Raw genomic sequence first — 24,453 nt, 5'->3', positions numbered from 1 at the left:
GGTGTGTGAGGCGGATGGTGGGGGTTTGGGCGAACATGATGCTCAACATGTTTTTTGTTTTTTGATTTTTTTAATTAATGTTTCCCTACAGCCAGAATTGAAGTTCCTAAAAGGATGATTTGAACTGGAATATAATTGAGAAAAATAAGAAGGTACCGTCTATCTGATCAATGGAAATAGAATAGCTAGATGAATAGCGAGCCAGATGGATAGATGGAAACACTATCCGATTGATGGAAGTATAATTGGAATGATGGATGGATGGATGGATTTAAAGATGGACATGACCAACACGTTTAATCGGAAAAGTCCAATGGCTTGACTGTTTGGGAGACAGATATATGGATTGACTGACCGATACGTGGATTGAAGTACATTCTGCAGGACGGACACATGGACAGACCTCCCGGATAACTAACCAAGCAATGTCAATGGAAGTATAATAAGAAAAACAGATAGACTAGAGAGATGGATGAGGGCACCGATGGACAGAATGACGGACCGATACCGGACAAACCGGTGGACCAGCCAACTGACGGATGGGAGCGATAGATCGATAAAAGTCATAAGCGGGAGGACAGCGGACGGACAAATGAATTACTCAGTCGATCTAACGATGGGGGTTTTATATGGAATGATAGCGAGATGGAGTGATGGCCAGACATAAACATAAAGGACAAATCCATCGACCGACGGGTTCGTCAATCGGCATACGGGATGACGGGATGACGACTAACTCCTAAAACCACTACGTCGGGTCACCTGTATCTTAAGTCACTCGCGTAATTGGATGTATAGAAAGACAGACTCACTGTCCAAGAGTCAAAACAAATTTATTTGTGGTATTCTTAAAATAAATCCCTGAAAGATTGTTAATAAAATAACAAAATCCCTTAAAAGGCCCGCGCCATCGGCTGATGTGTACCCAAGGATATCGCTTGTCATCTGCGTTCATAACCAAGATGAATTGGCTGTCAGCCTCGGTGCACTTGGCCCTCTCGCTCTGTTAGCATAGCGACACAAGTCACCTCACTCGCCTTTGGAATATCTTTTTTTTTTTTTTTTTTCGTACTTTAAATGCAGAAACAGAACCTTTTCAAAGGCAACGGCGAAGATAAGAGCACGTTGGCTTCATGTGTCCGGAATACAAAATGGCCTCCTTTGCAAAGCGAGGTGAAAAAGGGAACGATAACGGGCTGAGATGAGAGCGTGCATAAAGTCTAGATAAGGAAATCCACGTCCACGCCACTGCAGTGTCAACCAATTTGAGAGATGCGCTCAAAGAAGAGACAAGTGCGAACCGTCCCCGTTTGATTTCATTCACTCGATAGCTTCTCAGCGCACGTTTCATTCTCCGGTTAATATTTCACACGCTGTTTCAGTCTCGAGATTGTAGATGTATACTTCATTCTCGAGTTATTATTTCAAGTTTAATTTGGTTTCGAGTTATTTTACACACTACCTTTCAAGACAAATGTTTGCAGTTTAACACAGTAAGTGTGATTATATATTTTTTTGTTGTGGTCATGGGCACCATGTTGCTGACCCCTGAACTAGACTCTAATTATTTTTGTCATCATGTGTCATTTTCTCTCCTCTATATTATATATGCAGTACCGTATTAGCAGGGCCGGATTAAGGTAGTGCAGGGCCCCGAGGTTAAGTGTAATCCTAGAATTGAAGGAATGAATTTTGTCAGGAAAATAAAAGAAGTTATAAATTGAACAAGAGTAGGGAGGGGGGGGTAACAAAAAAGGGTCCATTACCGTTTGCCCATGGACGGGACCCCGCCTCAAATTAGACCCCATTGATGCTGCGCCATCATTCCTTTTACGCGGTCACCAGGCGGTCACATGACGCATATTAAATCAGCGCATGAATGATGAAGCTTATCTGTCTTAAATTAAAGAGACACGGCAAAGAATCCCCTTCGGGTTCGGTCGCCATGAATATTAAAGGCAAACTGGCAAGGTTAGACAGAGGAGCGGAGATGCAAAAGAAGAAGAAGAAAAAGTGGTGGATGATGAAGAAACACGGGGGAGAAAGAAAGCGGATGAAACGGATGAAGGAAAAGGAAGAGAAGGAGGAAGGAAGACGACGAATGTCGTGATAAATTCATATGGACGCTAATCATTTTGTTCACATGAAAAACAGGCTTCCGAAATAGGGTGATTGAATTCCAACATGACACAAATTGGACAAAATGAAGCAGGCTACGTGGCAAAGTAGAAACGGATTTTTCCTTCTTTTTTTTTTTTTTTAATTGAAATGACTACCACTGTGTTAGTGTCGGGTGGTGATAGACTCTGAAGGGCTCCGTCTAGTTACGTTTCTATCACAGGAACAGAGGACGATAACCGATCGATGGATATGGGCGGTGTTCTACAAGGTTTACCACTCAATCCGCAGACTTTTACAATACAAGCTATATGAATGTGAAAATTGCCTGGCGTTACAGTAGAAAATCTGTGGCGTTCCACAAGGCTGGATACTAGGTCCACTCTACATAAATGTCAAAACTCAAATGGGGGCTTCTTTCTCCGCTGAAGGAAAGAATTCTAACCCATGGACCTCCTGTATGAAATTTTCGGTCTGTACCTGTCATTGTTTGAAGCCTGTGCTGCTTAATGCTAATCAGCTGCGGCTAGTTGTACCATCTGCTGTATCGCTGCAGCTTTAAATTAATGATATAAAAAGTTGTAGGTCGTCGACAGAGAGAAACTCTCCCGGCGGATTTTTTTTTTTGGGGGTGATTAATTAAAGCCGTTTCCCTGACAGACTAATAACATCCGAGTTGATGGGTCTGTCTTTGCTTATGCGATAAGCAATGAATGATCAGGGGAACTCCTCGCCCTCCTCGCTGCGTTAATAATAAATGCACTCGGATGTAAATGGTTTCCTTACTCTTTGTATGACGTCGTAACGACGCCTTTCATTTTCCTTTTGGGGCGAAACAATGACAGCGCTGCATTTTAGGAAAAAAATGCTGTATGTAGCATATTGTTGCAAAACTCTCCCTTTCGGGTGTGCTCCTGACTCCATGACGAAAAAAGCTTGCGTGGGTTTTCTCCGGGTACTCCGGTTTGCAAAAACATGCATGGAAGGCTGATTTGTCCCTAAGTGTGAGCGTGAGCTTGGATGGTCGTTCGTCTCTGTGTGCCCTGCGATTGGCTGGCAACCGGTTCAGGGTGTCCCCCGCCTACTGCCCGAAGACAGCTGGGATAGGCTCCAGCACCCCCCGCGACCTTTGTGAGGATAATCGGAAAATGGATGGATGGAAGTCACAATGTACAAATACTTCCTTCCGAACCTCCATTTTGACGATCACATAAAGCCAAATGGACGCGCTCGGGGTCCTTCCCACGTGCGAGCAGTGTCGGTCTCACTCTGCATGTTTTTCCCTGGGATAGAAGCAACCCTCCCGCTGAGGAGCTTGTTATCCTCGACAGCTCTTCTCTGGGGAGAGAAGTCGCTAAAGGGCATTAGCGCCGTGTCCTCCGTGAATCACTCGGAGACGTCCCGTTGCCTGGACCTGGTGGAGGCCCGGAGGCTGCCATGTGACGTATCCCATACGATAGCACTCTCTCTTAGTCAGCCCATTGTGTGTATTTCCTGCGCTAAACACGCAAAACACCCCTGGTGTGTCCTGCTAAAAGCGCTCATGTGGACAGCTTTGTTCAAATGTGTCCCATGAGTCATCTCATTATTTGTGCCGCATATTCAGTGCACCCTCGCCCTCCCCCCGCCACCCTTTTTTTTTTTTTTAATGCTTTCCAAGCAGGAGGCTGAATTATGATGCGCCACTTTCTCATTGTCCGACAACCAAACATCTATTCATTGTTTTGTTTTGAGTTATAAAAGCGTCAGTGGCTCATAACTCAACGAAATTCTATTGGTGTGAATGACCATGTCCTCTCAGGTGTTCATACCCATGTCATGAAGATGTCTCGTAGAATTAGGCAAAGACACTTTGGAGAAAAAGCTTCAGGACACAAAGCAATGAAATTTGAGTCCTGAATCTCAAGGCGATTTCCAAGACAGAGCAAAGCGAAATGTTCTTCGCTCCCCACTCTCATGGATGTCAGTCCTGGACATGTCGGAAGCACATGTCAGTGCTCCTCACCGTAAGTCACCAGAGCACTGAAACAGAATGCCACCATTCCCGACAATCCTGTGCCAAGGCGTTACGTAAGCCTTCCTTCTAGAAAAGCCCGCCAGCCGGGCTCTTTCTTTGTTCTCTCTCTTCTGTCTGCGTTGCTCGGGGTCGATTATAAAGACATTTATTTTAAAAATAAAAATAAAGAATTGCGAAGTATGCTTTGTAGTGAAGGTAATTCCCTGACAAATGTGTCCGCCGGTATTATGGCACTGTCAGGGAAAAGTAGGAATAGCGGCTATTGGAGTGGAATACATCATACAGACTGCTTCCACTTCCGAGGAAATGAGGCTTGTTGTTCTGAAGAGACAAAAAAAAAAAAACTCGAGAGGAGGCTGGTGGGGTGGTTACTCTCCATGACCGTTCAAATATGGCTGCTTGTAATCCAGTTATCCACTTAATGGGTGATTATCCCCGACCTTGAGGCAACGTCTTTGCCGGAGTGTTTCAGCTGCAAAAGTCGTGACCACATGAACAAACATCATCAGTTTAAGATTTGAAACAAGGTCCACTGAAGCCACGGTTGAGGTTGCAATTCAACTGGTAAAGCGTATCCCTTCATCCCTGATTTTCTATTTACAGCTAAGTTAGCTTTAGCGGTTAGCAGAGGTTTGCTCACGTCACATATTTTCACTGTCGGGCGGAATCCTAGCGTAAGCTTTTGTTAAATTGCTAATTATTATCGTTTTATGTTTGAACATTACAGTATTGTCTTTGATGTTAAAGTTACCTACGTTTTATTCTCTTTGATAATTTCTTAAACATGTTTACGTTGAGAGCGTCTGATTGGCTGAAGGAAACAGGAAGTGTTTTAGTAGCCGGAAGGAGTTGTGCTATGGAATGGGCAGCGGTGCAGACGTATCCCCCCCTGTTCGTAAAGTAGAGCCATCCACTAAAAACAACGAACCCCTCAACTTACACTAGCATCTCCAAAATAGTGACTTTTAAATGGGGAAAAAAACCCCCCCCGGACCAAATTGATTCAGCAGTTAACTCGCGTTGGACCTCTTGTCTCTCAAAGTTAGAATGGATGTCGCCGAGTGAAAATGTGCTCCACTCCCACGGCCAAAACATGAGAAATCAAATCAGTCTCGCCGCTGGCAGCTGATTTGTCAGGGTCTCGTCTCACTCGGCCTCTTCTCGCGTCGGCGGGCGTTGAGGCGGACGCAGCTGTGTTCCTGTTATCCGAGCTTCCGATGAACGCAGCGATTGACACTGTTTAAATTCGCCGGCCCACCTCCGTCTCGCTGCCTGCTCAGCGTGCGGGCACAAAGTTAGCGGGATCCTGCTCACGGTGCTTAAGCACAACATTTGGGTTGCAACCAGCAGAAGCGCTCTCGGTTCAGGTTAAATTCACTCGCCTTTCATCCAGAGTCAATTGAAAAGACATCCATTCAATCAATTTAATCACGAATTAGTTCATTTTACACGTAGTTGATCCGTGAAATCCACCCATCCATTTTCGGAACCGCTTATTTATCAGATTTTTATTCCTTTTTAAAAAAAAAAATATTTTTAAGAGGAGTTTTCCGAAAAACTAATTTCAAGGATGTTTTCATAATTTCATTTCTGGTCTTCTGGTAATAAAGTCCAAATACAGAATTAGAACACACTTCTACGAAATCTGGTTTTCCTGTGTGGAGTTTGCATGTTCTTCCTGTGCCTGCGTGGGTTTTCTCCGGGTACTCCGGTTTCCTTCGACATTACAAAAATATGCACGGCAGGCTGATTGGACACTCTCAATTGTCCCTTGGTGTGAGTGTGAGCGCGGATGGTTGTTCGTCTCTGTGTGCCCTGCGATTGGCTAGCAATCGGTTCAGGGTGTCCCTCGCTTACTGCCCGAAGACGGCTGGGACAGGCTCTAGCACGCCCCGCGACCCTTATGAGGATAAAGCCGATCGGAAAATGGACGGATGGATGGGCAGTTTAAATTGTGTGCAATTAGCGATGGGCATTTCTTGTGTTGATTTCTTTCCCCATTGACCTCAATGCAATAGATAGGACCAAGGTGGGGTGCATCATTCCGGTGAAAATATTATTAGTTATATTAAAGTTACAGAAATTATGTTCCACCATGAAAAATGGCCCATACATTTTTTAATGGGCTTCTTTTTAAGCCCAGATCGAGGCTCCGAGGTCAAGTAAGATGTTTCCGATCGCCGTGATGTTTAATCGTTAACAGTATGAATGTTAACTGTGTTTCTGACTATACATCATGATTAGAGCGTGCGTTTGTGCGTGTGGAGTGGCCTGTTCCCAATCCGTCAGCGTGATCTTTTCTTTTCCTCCTCCAGCCACAGCCAATTGATTCCGCACAGACTGCTGGGCCGAGAAACGTCGCTTCCTGTCAGAGCCTCCAAATAAGCGGGCGGGCGAATGGATTACTCCATTGTGGCGGTGAAGGCGCACGGCGAGAGATTTCACATTATATTCAATTAAACCCTGCAATTAGCAAAACAATGGGCTCGAGGAATGGAGGAAAAAAAAAAATCCCGGCGCGTTCAGTTTGATTTTCCGATTCAAGTCGTTGAGTGAGAGTGCGGAAAGTAAATGGAAAAATCAAAGGCGTTTTAATAGAAGATGCGCTTGGAATCTTGTTCTCGTGGCAAAGTGAGACCGAGATGGTGGTGGTGGTGGTGGGGTTTGGGGGGGGGGGGGGCAAGTGCGGGGATGCCCGATGGTCATATTCCTTCGTAAAATTTGTGCTTGTTTAAAGTTCAATTTCTTGGGTGCAGCCTTTTGGCCTATTTTTAAAATGTCTTTAAAAATCTTTTCCCAACATTCTTTGTACACAAATTATCAAACCGTACTGAAGCAGGAAGCTCCACGAGTACTCATTAGCATCGCTAGCGCTCCATATTCTTTGCTGCTAATTAACGAAGGCACAACATGCGCTTTCCTCATCCTTTGATCGCATCTCATCAGCGTCTCTCCTTGTTGTTGACACAAAATCAACTTTGTCCTGCAACTTCTCATGTTGAAATTCTGCCAGGTTTGTCTCTGCCATCTGCGCAATGTGTCAGCTAATCAAAAACAGAAAAAAAAAAAAAACCTAAACCCCGATTGCACGCACACGTGGCAAGTGATGAGGACCAGGTCTTGTGTTTAAAAATACACAAAGATTTGCATAATGGACGAGGAAGGCGTTTGAAAGCTCTGTTCATTGATGCCGATGCATGACAATTAGGCATATGCTTGCTGAACATCCGAGTCATATACAAAAAACAAAATGACTAAAAAGACCTCTGAGGTGGTATTACCCATAATGATACATATAAAACTCTATATATGTAATATATAATATTTTGGTATTTATTTTTTGGGGGGATTTTCAAAATTAAAAATTAATCTCCAAAGTTGGCATTATTTCCATCATTTCTTGAGGGATAAAAATGTTCCGAAGTCAAAATGAGGGTCATATTAAGAAAAAAAAAAAGACATAAATCACATGAAATGACGCCTTTTACAAAGAAACAACATGGCGCGAAATGACAGTTGTGACTTCATGTTTGTTTAGGATTTTGTCAATGGGTCGAGATGACGTGCAGAGAATGCTCGATGGACAAATTTTCACGTGGGCGTGAATACACGCGTCGCATGTCAGCAATTGAAGAGGTCCGCTTGCACTCTGCACTCTGTCTGACTTTACGACCGCGTTCTCATTTAAAACGCCGCGAATAACGAAGACTTGCCGACGCAAAGGAAATCAGTGCAAACATGTCACTCCTATGAAAGGGGGAATTATTCCGCAGCGTCTTATTTGGTTCGCCGGGCGCTCCCAGGCCGCATTTGCAACTCCCTGCTTGTTATCTTGCCGCAGTTAATTAAGAGCGCCGAACTAAAGCGCTCGGGAACGGGATTTCTCTCGGCATTAAACATCCACGTGTGAGGGAGCCTATGGTTCGCCGCTACCTTTTCGCTTCATTTTCGATGGTGAGAGGCAGACATTTTGTTTGTCCTCCGGGCATACTAATCAAACTCTCATGTGCACCTTTTTCAGGGGAAAAACAAACAAGACGAGGGATGTAAACAATAAATCGGGAACGGTACATGAAGGGCGCCTTTTAGTCAATAGCATGGGCCCGACAACGAAACGGAATGTTTTATCGGATTGACACGATAAACGCGCAGTGACCTGCTCGCTCATTCACTCACTGGCTAATTTATTAAGTCAGTCTAATGAGATACAGATATGACGAGACAGACCACCCAAAACCAATCCCTATCTTAACAGTAAACAAATGCCACTTTTCCCCCCCCTGCCACACTACAAACATCACGTGTCACAATATCCATCAATAATTATGCCCCAAGATGAACGTTAGAAATAGTATGCTGTGGCCAAGAGTGGAATTACAATACAAACCAAACTAGAGGCAGAATAAAATTACAAACTTGACAAAAAAAACAAACAAACAAAAATTGGCGCGATAGCTCGACCACGTTGGAACCCAAAGCCTGTGGCACGGTGGGAAAAAAACTGGTTCGACATCCGTCTCACAGTGCAGAGTTCATGGGTTCGATTCCGGGCATGCAAACTTCACACAGGAAGTTTGCATGTTCTCCCCATGTCTGCGTGGGTTTTCTCTGGGTACTCGGGGGTTCCTCCCACATTCCAAAAACACGCACAGTCGGAAAATTGCTCACTCTAAATTGTCTGAATGTGTGATTGTGAGCGCGAATGGTTGTTTGTCAATGTGCGCCCTGCGATTGGGTGGCAACCAGTTCAGGGTGTGTCCCGCCTACTGCCCGAAGACAGCCGGGATCAGCCGCAGCACACCGGCGACCCTCGTGAGGGTAAGCGGCTCGAATAATGGATGGAAGGATGCATTTTAATGCCTGCTACGTTTTGGTGACTCTTCATATTTGATTCCAAACTTTTCCAGTTTCCTTTAGCTCGGATGGCACGTGCGAGGGCTGAACGCAAGCGTTTAAAATGGCATGATTCGGCCGCGAAGGCATGAAGGTGACAGACTGGCTGACGGCTGACAGAAGTGATGACATCACCTGCCAACCGGGGACAACTGCTGATGATCATCAAAGACGTGCATGTGGAAGAAAGACGCGGTAAAATTGATTTATTTTTAAAATCCCCTGACTGCACATTCGCACTCGCTAACTAGCAACAGGTAGTTGTTGGTTTATGGATGTGCTCCGTCACTTCCATAGACCACGTTGAAAATGTTGGTCGTCATCCTAATTGTAAGATTTTTGGGGCATTCAAATTCTGGGGGAAAAAAAAAGCGGCGAGACAAAAATGCGACAAGAACAAGGGACGTCTGGAAAATTCGAACACTTGGAGACGGAGTCATGAACAAGGCGAATAATCCGACATTGCGTCGTCTGGTTGAAAGTCCTTAAATCGTCTGATGATTGTGATGCGTGACATCACGCCCTCCACTCCAGCTGGAAGTGGGACGCGAAACAAAACAGAGCATGACAACTTTCAAGGCATTTTTTTTTTTTTTTAACCAAGACTTGTTGTTAAATTCAGAACTGTCCAACCTTAGGTGCATTCCAATTCTGAATTTTATCATGTTAGTATCATAACTAGTACTAATAAGTAGTTCATTTGACGCTGTTCCTTATCTTTGAAATGTTAGCGTAAACTGAGGATCCCCCGTGACTGACTAGCTGGGTGACAGACAAGTTACCTTTGTAACTCAACCTCCAACCTTCCTCTGAACCTGCGTCCTAAATTCCAATTAACAAAGTGACAAACCACAAACCCTAACGCCACCCATCGTTAGTTAGCTCGCTAGCTTGTGAGTTAGCGACAACCAAGTAACACGCCCACCTTCCACCGCACCCAACTAACGGACAATATTTTGACTTGAAATTTCGAACAAGTTGCTGACTGCAAACCTTCAGTGACGTCTTTCACACCAATGGACCATAAAGACGGAACAAGTGTGTTTAAATTGGACGGAGCGGATAAAATTGAGATTAATGGCCAGAAGATCCATAGCAGGAAAAAACAGGCCGTCCCGCCAATGATAGATGAACACGATGTACACACAAGGCGTCCAACTTAAATGAACTGCTGCGCGCGCAAAGTGGCTGCACTCCTGATGACTCATTTACTGCAGCGCAGCTTAAATCACCCATTGGTGCACTTCTGCTTCCTGCCCCTGCTTTGGTATCTCAAACTGGGCATTTCATTTTTTCTGTATGGCACAGGTGTCTAAGTCAAGGCCCGCGGACCAGATCTGGCCCGTCACATAATTTCAGGTGGCCCGCGAACTCAACATTTGTGAATTGACTTCATGATTATTGCTAAAATGCCAAAATTGTTTTCCATTTTAAAAACCTAGGAGATATCTGAAGCAGTTTTTGTTCCCAATCCCTCCTCGAAAATATCTGTAATATTTGAACAGGTGGTCCTACACTTCATTTGGTTTCACAGTCATAATGGCCCTCCGAAGGAAACCATAACTACAATGTGGCCCTGACAAAAATGAATTTTTATGCTATCCTTCATGCAACGCACGATAGTAAAAACTCGACATGCACGATTGAGAAAAAAAAAAAAAGAGAAAAGTTCGAAGACAGACGGGTGAAGGCCGAATTGAAAGGTTTTCTGCTTCTCCGTGAGCAATGCCTCTCAGTCACCCACTAACCTTTGTTCTGCCCTCTGCTGGCGAGGAGAAGATTAATTGTGACAAGGCGACTTAACTCTTAAGAAAACATTTCAAAACTCTTGTTTGACAAGCTCAGGCCACATCCCAACGACAAAACTGACAGGGTTTACCAGTAAGCCATTTAGTGTGTATTTTATAAAAGCTTTACTTTGAAATCCAGTCCCCTGAGAATATTCCAGATCTTATTCTAGGTCCAAGTAGTTCCCCCTCTCCTTGGAATTGAATACTGCAGTGTTCAACTTTTTAGAACAAGTAAACAACAGGCCCCCCCCCCCCACCCGCCCCCAGTGTGTTTACCTTCCGAAGAACCTAAACATGCACTTTACTTTCAATTTACACCCGATAACAATAATAGGCTGCGCTCAATCAGCCATATCAGTACCGCTGTGTTGAAAATCATTATGTCGTGCAATTTCCCAGAAGCCACTTCAGCTTTTCCAATCCTGTTCTGCCTCCTCACATCATACGGGTGTGGGGAGGTAGAGGAAGAAGTGAGGGGGGGGAGGGGGATGTCACTGACAGGTGCATCCTGACATGCCCTGCATCTTTCTTCTCTGCAGCTGCAACACAGCGTGAATGATGATTGAGCGCGTATTGACCACGCTAACAGGCGCAAGCACGCAGGTCCGGACCGGCGACGTGAAGCGACGACTGGCCGGGAGCGGGCGGCGTGAGCTTGACGGCTTTAGGAGGAACATGGCCTTGGACGTCATTAGGAATGATGCAAAAAGAGGTGATTTTCAAGAATATGCAGATGGTTGATCTGAGTCTGTGTACTTTTTTTTTTTATTAATCTTTTGCCAGTGGCAGCATCAACACAACCCCCTAACCTCTGTCTCTCAAAGTTATTAGAGTGTTTTGCTGCTCCCCCGCCCCTCTGCTCTACACAGATAACAAGCTGCTGCTGACTCCTCTTCACCCAAACCGGCACTCGCTTATCATCCTTAAACACACTGCTCCCCTGAAACTAATTATAATGCTGCCAGTACAGTCCAAGGATTTTTTTTTTCTTCTTCAACCCAAATGCAACTCACTCGGTCCCCCTCGTTTATATATATATATATATATATATATATATATATATATATATATATATATATTTATTTTAACTCCGGGCCAACTCAGGTGACAAATGCAGTTTGGTTAAAAACAATGACGGCAGGAACGCTGCCAAATACATTTTTTATTTTCCACTCCACTGTCCCCATCATACGATACAAAAATCATTCACGCGTGGAGCATTTACAGCCTTTGACAAAAACAAAGATAATAAGGTACACTTTTAACAGACACTTTTAGATCTTGCTCCAGAAAACTGGGGCAGGGCAGGGCAGTTGTGGAACACAGAACACTGTCACTAGCCTTTTGTTATGAATTTGGCTGTTGTACACAGTGACAGAATCAAGACCAGTTCACACGGAAATGTATTGTGCTTCTTGACCACCTAAATCAATGAAAATGAATATAAACTAAATGATAGTATTATATTGAAAATACATTTTTATTTTTTACAGTTGATTACCGTATTTTTATTTATTGGCCGCCTGACGTCACTATTGTTGCGACTCGATCGCAAGCGATTGCCAAATCCTCGAAAGACAGTTTTTCAGGCTGGACCCTTCAACGCCTGGAAAACTCTGTGAACCGCATAAACCGTGGCGTATTTGGACGAGTTTATTGGAACTTTGGACGCCGCGTGCGGTCGAGTCGCGCCGGAAGTGACATCGTGCGGCCGAATACGCAGCAGAATTAGAGTTAGAATTATACACTATAGTCATTCGTCTTCTTCTTAATAATACATAGAATATAATCAAATTGTATTTCTTTTGTGTTTTCAGAAAAAAAGACTTGTGCAATGATTTTAAGAAGTTGACGATAAGGTATGTATAATCACTGTTTCTTTGCCATCGTACTTTTTGGATTGGAGATCTTCCTTTTGGCCATCGACACCGCACTCGGGGCGCTTCAGCGGCAACTGATTGAAAACTGTTGGATAATTTATGATCTCGAGGTAAGCCTGTAATTTCCAGGGCTGTGCGAATGGAGTAGGCCGCTATGAATGATTTATAGGTAAACATTATCCATACATTTTCCTCATAAATTCAGTCGATCGTTAATCCGATCCCAAATGCCACACCGCACGAGGGACAAATTGGATGACTTTGAGAGGCGGTTAGCGTGAGAATTTAGCGGTCGTCTTCGTGATGCGAGTCAACGCGCTGGCTGTTGACAGTTTGTTTCCAGCGCTTTGAGCTAATTAGATACTAATTAGAATGCACCCTCCCTAGAGCAAACGGCTCAACGGAGATGAGTTTAGTTTTTTTTTTCCCCACGGCAAAACAATTCCAAGCCTACCAAAATGCACTGGAACAAACCACGTGACGTCACTACCTTCTCTTATTCTTCACAGGAATGTAAACGGAAAGTTGATTAATAAATGGCACAAAAGTAGCATTGCTTAATTCAAATTCCTTTAAGGGAAAACATTTTAAATTGTTGTTTTCATAGGTGTGATACCAGATTTTTTTAAAAAACAAATAAGCAGTTTATTTCTTGAGTTGTTTATGAAAAAAATTGAAATCTGCCATATCCCATGCGTTAACATGGTTAAAACATGTTCCCGCGCTACTGCGGCAGTATTCGGTGAGCACTGAGTCAAACAATGCCTTCAGAGACTGATGCGACACAAGTCCCCCCCCCCCTGCCCTCGACTAATCTTCCCGGTTAGCCTCGAGCTATTTCCTTGTTAGTGCGTTTGCTAATCATAATGTATTTCTCCATATGCGCGTTGCAGCTCGGCTCAGCAGCGCAATGACCGGAGAAGCCGCAGTCCTCGGCTGGTGTGCATATCAATAGGCTACAACACAGCCGCACTCCGAAGCGTATGTACACAAACACAATTAGCCACAAAACGAGCTCCGTTTCTCCGGCGGATCATTAAAGCCGCGGCTTTCATGCTTCTCCCGGCCGCCAATCAATACACATACGAGGTGCCCAACTTGGGACAGCTGATAAATAAGCCCGGCATGAGGTTCGGTAGGGGCTGTAGGCCGATTTTATTTTTTATTTTTTTGGTCAACACTTCAAAAAGATCAAAACTCTAGGGGGATCTGGCAAAGGTTTCCCCGAGACCATCGGGGCTGCCAAAATAGTTTCAAAGCAATTGAAGTCGACATTTTACTGGGCGAAGTGGGAATGCGCTCTGCTCCCGACTTTTTCCTAAACATTGATTGACTTCTAAGTGACTTTGCAGCGGCCTTGTTATCAGCGCTCCCTCGGCCCACGAAAGTGCTGACTCTGGCTTCGTACTGCTCGTCGCCACTTCTTGCATTAGCACTTTAAAGCGCATCTGTAGCCTGCCGGGGCAATTACTGCCGCAGATTTGATATTTCCGCACGAGCATGCCTCCTAATCATACTGAAAATGAGGTTGGAAATTTTAAATGGAAGGATCTAATGTCGGAGGGAAGGGGAAGAGGGTGACTCGTGGGTTCTCGGAGCCTTTTCAGCATTGGGGGTGACCCACATTTTTCCTGCCTCGGAGGAGTTGGCTTTGTTTTCGAGGGGTTGCAGCTCTCCGTCTGGCCATTTCAAACACGGAAGGCTTCCATTCAACAAAGCCATATGCTGTGTGGACACGCAAACGCACTTTGCATTCTGCGCAACTCGTGTTTGAAGAGACCGAATAAATTCACCGTGAGCGGCTCCCAACCGTTCAAGTAACAGATTTTTTTTTCCCCGCGGAAAAGATCGCCATCCGCAGCGATGGATTTGTAAACGCCCCACAAAAAAAAAAAATGCTCCGTCATGCCAAAACATCAGATGGTGTTCCAACCCCGAACCATTTGGTTAGTTTTAGCCAATTAGAAGCCTAGGGGGGAAAAAAGTCAGAAAGCCTGTCATTTTCGGAAACATAAATTTGACTAGAGCAGGTTACTGCATGCCATCAGATTGGCGTCAGACTCGGTTGAGCAAATTGTGGCTCATTGCATAAGATTTTCTCGCACATTTTGAAACCCGCAAATGCGTATTTAGCAAATACTAATAAATAGATTTGACCCTTCGCAAGAGAATGAACAAGAAGTTAAAATAAGAGGCTGAACAACAGTTGCCGTTTGTGTCGCGGGGGGGGGGGGGGGGTCGGCCTCTTTGTGCATTTGACCACAACGGAACAGCGTGTCATTGAAAAGTTGGCAGCCGCAGCAGCTTTGCATCATAATTCTTGATAACACTTCAGAGTTTTTTTTTTTTTCTCGGAACAGGCAGCTGCCAATTCCGGGGGCCTCGCCTCACCTCGCTGCTCCTCCCCCGACGGTGACGGATGAGCCTGTCTCATCCTCTCACCTTGCTGCCGTAATTGAGGCTTCCCTTTGCCATTGTCGGGCCACGGTGAAAACGGATGATTGGTCGGAGTACATTTAGACGTGTCGGAGGCGCGGCCAACATGAAAACCAAAGAGCCGTCTATTGCGTCACTTCAGATTTCAATACGAGCGCCGGAATACAATCATGGCCGTCGGGCGGAATCGTCGTACTGTCAAAAGGACAACTTTTCGGGGAAAATGGCATCGTATTTTGGCTAGCTGAGGAGGAGGTTGGGCGAGTGGGGGGAGGGGGGGGGGGTGATGGTGAGTGTTTGTGAAGGTGTTTGGCACACATGAAAGTCGTCCTTGGTTGCAAGGTCTTGGCAAAGGCTCTCGAGGGATCAGGTGCCTCTTCTGTCTTCCAGGTGGCTGGAGTTGAGAGCGCACATGACGACATCTGCCATTTCCCCCCCCCTCTTCAAAACATCCCGATTCTAAGCAGAGCTGTGACAACCGCCCGTGATCCATCAGGTTTGCCGCTTTTTTTTTTTTTCGTCCATCTGTTTCATTCATTTCAGTGTCGTATTAATAATCAACATCATTTGTCTCCATGAAGAGAAGTTAACCAGTGCGAAATCAAACTAAGAGACAGAAAAGTGCCTTGAGATGCGAGAGACCAAATTGCCAATTGGCGTCCCGCTTTTGCTTCCAACTGTGGCGGCATTGCAAAAAAAGAAAAAAAAAGTCAAAACGCATAACGCATTTGTCTACCATGTATATTTTGTTGTTGTATTTTAAAAAAATTTTTTTTTTACATTTTGTAAGAAAGAAAAAAAAATTGGCACTGTTGGTGTTGCTCTCCCGTTTGTTTATGAAGAAGAAACAACACATTCATAAAATTATTGTAAAATAAACGCCCCCCCTATTTAAAATATTTATTTATATACAGTATCTTTGTTGTAAGAACAACAAAAAAAATTAAGTGTGAAGAGGGGGGGGAGTAGTTTTAATATGCATATCCTTTTCTTTAAAAATTCATGTAAAATAGCTATGGTAAAGCAAACCAAACACCACAAGATTAGGAGATTTCATTGCATTCCTATGTCTCTTTTTAATATAAAAAAAAAAGTGAAAAAGGAATAAAAAAACATAACATAACACTCAAATTTATTTTTGTTCCAAAAAAAACACAAAAATGACCTGTTTGGGTTTTCATTGGCCTTTCGCTTCCAATTGTTTACAAAAATGAAAATTGGTTAAGAAAAAAAAAGAACGAGCGGCCTTTCCAAAGTGTGTCGCATTTGTCGTTTAGTCGCTCTTGTCACGGTGGATCAAAACGTTGGCCGCTGCCCCTCGCTCGCTCGCAACATGCCCGGTTGCAAGCTTCAGCTGAGCTCGGCGATGGATTAGACCAAGCCGTGAATTTAAAAACGAGATGGTGGTGGTGGGGGGGGGGAAATGAGGGAGGGGGGTGGGCTGTGAATGCTGGCCTTCAGGGGGTGGCGTGTTGCTATTTATGGCTGGAGTCGCATAAACTACAGCTCCGTCTTGCTCGCAGGCATTCAATTGTGCCTTGGCCCGCTTTTGGGAGAAATTCTGCTGTAGCGACTCAAAATTAATTGTGCATTAGCTCCTCCTACGTGTAATTGATTTGGTCATTCAGCGCGATCTCCAGATGAAAGCAAATTGGCACTTTTGGTTCTCTAGTTTTGGCTGCCCTAGTTGGTCTTCATACCCGTTGAAGTGAAACAATTCGAATTGTTTTTTTTTTTTTTTTTTCTCATGTAGCCCAGTTTTGTTTGTTTGAATGCCTTTAAATCAATAATTGGCCATTTCAGGGACTTGCATTCAGAATCATGCGGGTGGCTGTCAAATCACGGCCGCCCGCCGCCTGTAGCGTTGCATCCGCCAATCGCAACAGGCCAGCGCGCACGTCGACCAATTAGACGCCAGTTGGGCAGACAGGATGGGGCGATGCGTCAAAACAGCTCGCAGGTGACGTCATGGAAAAAGGTGCTCTGATCTGAGCAATTTTGACGGCAATGGCATTTTCCCGTGGCTATTAATAGTGCCACGGAGTGAGTCAGTTGGCTGGCGAGCGGGTGACTCCTTGCTATCCCCCCCCCCCCCAAATCTTATTTTTTTTCCCGTTAACTTTATCCCCCTCCATCACTCCTGCAATGCTGTAGGCGCTCTGTTTAAACATTAATGCCCAGGTTCTCCTCTGCTCGATAAATAAGCACTTAATAAAATGCCACTTAATATTTGATAGCCTCATTGTGCATTATTAAAAAAACACAACTCAGTTAGGCGTTTCCTGTCCCGTTTTGCTAATTAAAGCATTTGGGTTTTAACTGGCGGACGTCCCTTCAACTACAAGTGGCCACCGCGGAATAGAAATCATGCAGTCATTTTCATTCAACAACTTCTCCTGAGTGCTCAGGCGGGCACGTGGAAGTTTTCTTCGGTGACTTGCAAGTTGTTCTAAATTCAACAATTTTCTCTGACTGGAGCAAACGTCACCATCACAAAACCTTTTTGGGAGACATTTTAACTTCACTACCACTCAAGTAAAAGTTAACCTGTGATCAAATGAAGAAGTAAATGTCATCTTGATAGCAAGTGACTTTGTTAAAGCGAGTTGAGGAACCTCATTTAGACAAAGATTGTGTTTTAGTGTCGAGGAACTATGTCGAATGGTGTTAAAGAGCTTTATTGACAAAGTAGTGCTTTGCTACCCTCTTGTGGCCGGTGAACTATGTTGAAGTGAGTTCAGGGGTTTTATTGAGACAAAAGAAGTGCTTTGCTGAAGTGAGTTGAGGCATTTCATTCTGACAAAATATGCGCTCATCTGCCGCGTGGCCTGTCAGCGCCAAGCAACTAGGTTGACGTGAGCTCGGGAGCTTCATTTAGACAAACGTAGTGCTTTGACGGCATCTTGGTGCCAATGAACCACTGGATGTTGAACATCAATTACTCACAGACTTTTGCTATTCACGGCACCGTACTCACCCTGACAAAACAAAGCAATGTCAGAGGGAATGCAAAGGTCGCCAAGTGGCGTTTTATAGATATTGCTCATGTTCCATTTCCTGTTTACAATTTCCTTCTTTGCCATGCTTAGCTATTATTCTGTGATCGCAACCCCCCCCCCCCCCAAAAAAACCCCCAAACCACAACCCAAAACAGACTTGCATCTGATTTTGGAGGTTCCACCGTCACAGCAGAGCACCTTTGAGTTGATTTTCTCCTCCAAGTGAGAAGAGTTTTGAATTGCAGCGTTAGCGTGTCTGCCAGTGGGGAGAATGTGCTGGAAAGCGACCTGATATCTGTTGGAGCCTCCACTGGTGAGGTAATGATTTAGAAAATGACAGGGCACTGTTCAAACACTCTCATCCGAACAGGAGAACAGTGCCGTGGGAGATGGCGCTGCACTTTTAATTTCCTAGAAAATACTGTTCAAGTCGCGCTTTTTTTCGACCGCTATTATCAAATGAGAGCATGACAGAAAAATCGTTTTCTTGGCTACTATCCTCTTCTGAACTGAAACGTGAACAAACCTCTGTGTATTATTTTATTCCGTGCGTTGAAATGTGTCACGGTGAAGCTGAAGTGTAAAATCGGCTACTTAGAAATATTAAACACCTTCAAAAGAGGACGCATTGCAGATGTTTATTTCGCCTCGTGGTCCCCAACCATCGCGTTCTGGTACCGGGCCGCACCTAAAAAAAAAAATTCCAAACGATACATTGTTTCTAGTCTTTTGCCAGATCGAATGTGTGCGGAATTGCCACTAGCGTTAGCATCACCATGCTAACCGTTACCCACCGCCATTCACATTTGTGAGTGTAAAGCGCCTTTTCCGGAAACAACTTTCTTCACGCCTCTGATTGGCTAGAATGTCCTTACTGTAGACTCAATTGTTGACCTATTTATATATATACACACACACACACTTTCTATATACAAATAATCACCCCGTGGCTCCCGACTGATTCATTTCAAACAATTGGCTGTGAAAGAGGCACTTGCAAATACATTTTCCCTCGACAAGATCTAACAAATCCGCTCGTGGATGGCTGTTTATGTTTTGTGTTATTGCATTAGTCGGCTGATAGAATTTTTTTTCTTTTTTTTGTATTCACGATTGTTCCCTGCTTGTTTATTTGACTCCTTACCTTTGTGTGCCGCGTTGGTCGAAGTCGCACCGGATTAAAAAGAAAAAGAAAAGGCAGTGTTTAATTAGAGGAAAATGGCCCGACTCTTGATTTAGTGCCTGTTGGCCGCTGTTATTTGAATGCGCCGCTGCAGGAAGTAGCCTTCGTAAAACGAGGAAAATCACTTTGCGACGTGTGAAATGGTCTAATTGGCATGAGTTAATGTGAATGAACGTACGCTAAAATTAGAGAGCTCGCCAGAAGGAACACTCACTCGGCTGTCCGTCCAGACAGAACCGCCTTGCATTAAAAACTCTTTTGGGGGGGGGGGGGTAGTCCTACAAAGTAAATAAATGGTCAAAGGACACACGATAACCGTAAAGCCGTACACATTTGGAACGGTACCCAACAAGGACTCTTTTGACATTGGGAAGAGATTTGTCAGTGCCAAATCATCTGCGATCATCACCTCGTACGACAGATGATGTCACGGCATCACTCGGCTCCCAGTCGCATCCGACCGGCCTCCTCCGCCTACTTTGGGGCCGCATTCGGCTCCTTGTGGCGTCAGCGCGTGCCAGAAGAGAGAAATTAGACGAGGGTGAGAGGAGAGGAAGCGGCGTCTCTTGACAGGCACGTGACGGCGCCTTTAATCACGACAGCCATTTGTGCTCTCAGCACAAAGGAGAGTCACGGGGGAAGAGCGTATGGAGTGTGAGCACTAGACTGCATACGACTATAGTGGGTGAGAAACGCTGCTCTGCACTTTTGATTGACGTGACTACTATGCGTATATTCTGTATCTCACCAAAGAGACACACGTCACATTTTTTTTTTTGGGGGGGTGGGTGGCAGTTTGGACCCAGTTTGGGCGTCTTCACTTTGAGGTGGACTCGCTTTTTTTGGACACTATTTAAAGCACAAATGCTGCAATCGTGAAAAAAAAAAAATTCAAATGAGCATGAGTGCGTATGAGCTGCAGCGGCGAGGTTAGGTTGTCAAAAAAGGTGCCAGCATGCAAGTAATTGACCCATTTGTAAAAGTCACCAGCGACTGTTGTTCTTCTCGGTGGTCAGCGTGTGTGCGTCGACTTGATGACTCAGCGCTGCGATTCAGCTGATAACCGCTGGCGCTTTCTTTCCTTTCTTTTTCTTCCTTTAAACGCTCCTCCTCACCTCCGCTGTGAGTACGGCGGCATGCGCAGAGGTGACAAGGCATTTAATATTCTTGATTGAGCGGTAGATGGCTGGTAGGAGGAGGGCGATAAATAAGTGAGCGCTAGCTTCTCGGCTATTCAGATTCCTGCTAACTTTTAAAAGATTCATACCAGCGGAAAATATGGATTGGCGGACAAGAACGAAGGTAGCGGCGCGAAGTGAAACTCCATCTTAAGCGCCAAAATAAAAACAAGCTGTTGTCGGACGAGCGCAGCAGTTAGCGGCGGTAGCTAATAGTCACAAGCTAGTCACTTGTGACTATATGTCACTGACGTGCGAATTGGCCGATTGGAAAGCTAGTCGCTAGCAACACAATATTCACGATTGAATTGACTTTTCAGGGATGGCAATTTTCCGCGGAAATCCGCCATTTTATTTCTTAAATTGGATCATTTTTGTGAATCGTCCAAATCCGTTGAGAACATTTTAGGGGGGGGGGGGGTCAGGTACTTTATCGTCGAGTTTTCACGAGCTCTCCCGATCAGTCTTTCCATCTTCCGATTGTAAACAGCCTTGCAATTGGACATGTATGATGTCTTACTTGTTGTGATTGGTCGCCCAGGTCCAGGCCACGCCCCTTTCCGTTTTTTTTCATCACTAGCCATTGCCATCCCTGCTTTTAGGTGTTAGGTAGACTAAACCATTCAACCACGAGTACACGTCGGACATGATAACATCTTGAGGCTGGCGAATGGGAGGCGTCGGGTGGCCGGCGAACGGATTGCGGTCCCGCGTGAAGCCCAAGTGTGCGTGCGACGATATAATATGGTGCAGGGTGGGGTGTGGGAACAGGGACGGCTGGTTGGCGGCAAGAAGAAGAAAAGCATATTTATCAGCAAACGGCAGCACGGTTTGCCGCTTCCATCTCCCGAGTAATCCCGCCGGCGGCGTCGAGCGACATCACAAACGGCGCACGGGAGCACAACGCCATTCGAGTGATGCCGCGCGCGCGCGCACACACACGTAGACGTATAGCACATGCGCATCCAGTCGACACGCATGCACTCCATCCTGAGGGGTGTTTGTTCCACTTGCGCATAAGGTGATGATGCTACAGGAGCGTTCAAGAGAGCAGATGAGTGATACGACCTTCATCAAGATAATATTCTTATACGTGGTAATGTATTTTAGCCGTCTCCGACATGGAAAGTTAGCATTCAGAAGCATGCCTTCATTACAGCTCAGCCGGATTACGGTCGTGAGCTTTATTTCTTAAAATTGAACGGGAAGTCAGCCGTTTTGGGCCATACAAGGCTCGTATTTAGATGAACTCCAACCGGGAAATTTGCCCGAACGTGGAATTACCTTTCTGTGGGTATCAACACGCCCGAAAAATGCATACATTTTGGCTTCACCATCATCATGGCGGAAAAAAAGTCGTGAATTTCAATGTATTGACTTGACCGTTTGCGGTAAAATGAAACCAGAAGTCATCGGCGTTAGACTCATTTCCCTCCCAATTTCAGAGGACGTGCCTGCTAAAGCGCGTCGGGACTTTTGATTACCGGCTCGCTTTGGTCTAATTGCATCGTGAACAATCACCGGGCGAATCCTCGTGTCCTTAATTAGCTCCCGCAAACACCGCGGAGGTCAAACGGGAGAGCCTGTCATCACGCATGTCTACGGGAGCCGGCGACTTGAATTCTGTCAATTGTTTAGAGGGCGTCAGGGCAGCGCCTCCCCCGGCGGCAACAGATGAAGAGTGTCTGCCTCCCTCAGGAATGCTTGTCCTGAGAGTTGCCCGGCTGAGCGTCTCTCAGGGCCCTCCGCGGGGGTTCGGATCTCCTCTGTCACTTTGCATTTTTCTCATTTTTCTCATTTCGCCCCCCCCACTTCGCCCTCGATCGCTCTCGCTATCATTCCTTGCCCCGGCGCTGCTTATCGTCCCGGAACGTCCTCCTCGCCACTTTTCCCCAGACCTGATTTGACATTTGATTTAGTCATTGGTTATTGATGTGGGCGGAGATGATCCAAGCGGTCTGCTTTCCCTAACTCCTCATTTATGGTCTAAACCGGGCTTTGGGATCTCTTTTACTTGGCGAAAGTGGTCGAAGGAACCCGGGTAGCGTCTGAGTTGGAATGCGGCATCATGCGTGTTGCGTGTGGAATCCGACTACCTTGCCAAAAGGCTTTTTTTTGTTGAAATCCAAGTTGAGCGTCGCGCTTCTCTGATTTCCGTGTCAGAAGTGGGGTCGGCTTCGCTGTTACGCCGCTTCTTGAATGCGTAGGATGCTACGCGCCATCACCGCGGTTGTGTAAATTTGGGCTCAAAGTACTTTGTGGGTACTTCTTCTCAGACTTGTGTGACAAATGCCCAAGTGAGATGGAGTTTTTTTTAAAATTTGATTTGATTTTTTTTTTTCTGTGTGTCACGAGCGTTGTAAGCGTAATCTGGCAATCAGATTAGCAGTTCGAATACGGCGTCAGAAGTGGAGTGGCGCGAAATGAAATTGTGTCTGGAACATCACTTGGGATTAAAAAAAAAAAAAGGCAGAAATGACCCTTTTTTGTCTTTTCCCCGCTTTCCTTAAAACCTAATTTTCCAGCACTTTCTTACGGGGCAACTCACTCCTGGCAAAAGCTTCAACTGCCGCTATCCGGCTGGCAGCCAGAGGAAGGCCCCTGGCTTTCGGCCATGACGGGAGGACATCGAAGCTTCCTTCCAGCGTTGGGTGCAAACCCATCAAGAGAAGGAAGGCCATCACGTGGCCTTAAGTGCGCATTAGCTGGCGTTCGATCTATTCACATCTCCTTTTTTCCTTCAACCCGGTTTCACTCTAAATGCTTTAAAATCGTTACATCATGAGGCCATGTACAGTATCTGTCATCGTACGGTTTTAATAAGACGTCAAATACAATTGCAAGCGTACTCCAAGCGGCCCCGTTTTTTCTTTATTTTTATTTATTTTTGCTGAAGTCGTTCCTTCTTGCGGCTTTTGAGCTCAAAGATTTATCCACTCGCAAGGCGTCTTTGTGTACGTGCGTGTACGGGATTCCTTCCAAAGAGCGGCTGAACAACGCGACGGTCGGCCCCGATGCGAGCTGGGAAACCTGCGTGGGATTCCCATCTGTTCGGCAGCCGAGTAATGACTGCGCGCCGTGATGCAAAAACACACAAAACTCATTCAGGGGAAGAAAAAACAAAACGTACAAAAGCTAAGTTTGACAAGCAATTGCGCCCTGAAAAAAAAAAATTCATACTCAATCTTTTAGCAATTAAAAAAAAAAGTGGAAAGAAATTTAGGTTTGTGTTGAGTGTGATTTTAGAAAAGCCCAAATATGAAATTTGGCACATTTTCGAAAAATATTTTAAGAAGCTGCAAGAGGCTCGGATTATTCATGTTTCCTGATAAATTATAGACATTCTTATCTTGGCTGCTTGATAGGTCAGCAACTTTATTGATCCTGATGCCATACCAAATCTTGCTACCGGAGACTGCAAATGATTTTTTTTTTTTTTTTTTTTTTTTTTTTTGGGCACAAAACTTTGCAATGGTTTCAGTTGGGAGGCTCCAGACATTTCTTTTGAAATGTATTCCATTAATTTCACCCACATCAAAGCAACGCCGTTGCTAAAAGTAGCTGGACTATTCTCATTACATTCATGAAATATGAATTGGAACCGGCTGAAAGAAGCAATGTGCATCGGTATCCATCTCATAGCGCACATCCTCCGGCTGCCGATCCCTGGGAGCGACATCCAGGGACTGGTCGCCTCGCCCAATCACAAGGGACACACACACACACATATATATATACTGTATATGTGTGTGTGCGTGTGTGTATGTATGTATGTATATATATATATATATATATATATATATATATATACACACACACATATATATACACACGCACACATTAATTTACGGGAGTCTGGATGCGACTGCAGCCGCATCCAGACTCAGTGGCCGCCTCTGGCTGATGTTCACCGCCCCCCCCCCCCCCCCCCCCCCCCCCTCCATCCTCTTCCTCCGCTC

At 45.1% G+C, this 24,453-nt stretch overlaps 1 protein-coding gene across 1 annotated transcript in view; it reads left to right on the top strand.

The window, feature by feature from the left end:
• Nucleotides 1-13,522: 13,522 nt before the first annotated feature.
• LOC147194006 (glutamate receptor 4) overlaps nucleotides 13,523-24,453 on the top strand; it is a 78,744-nt gene continuing 67,813 nt past the window's right edge. The window contains exons 1-2 of the mRNA XM_086130901.1: nucleotides 13,523-13,679; nucleotides 15,525-15,630. The gene's annotated coding sequence lies outside the window, so the exon portion shown is untranslated. The remainder of the gene's footprint in view (nucleotides 13,680-15,524; nucleotides 15,631-24,453) is intronic.

Source organism: Hippocampus guttulatus, chromosome 15, assembly GCF_054856545.1.
Source record: "Hippocampus guttulatus isolate MCC_2025c chromosome 15, RoL_Hgut_1.0, whole genome shotgun sequence".
NCBI classification, from domain to species: Eukaryota; Metazoa; Chordata; class Actinopteri; order Syngnathiformes; family Syngnathidae; genus Hippocampus; species Hippocampus guttulatus.
This window is presented reverse-complemented; position numbering and strand designations above follow the sequence as displayed.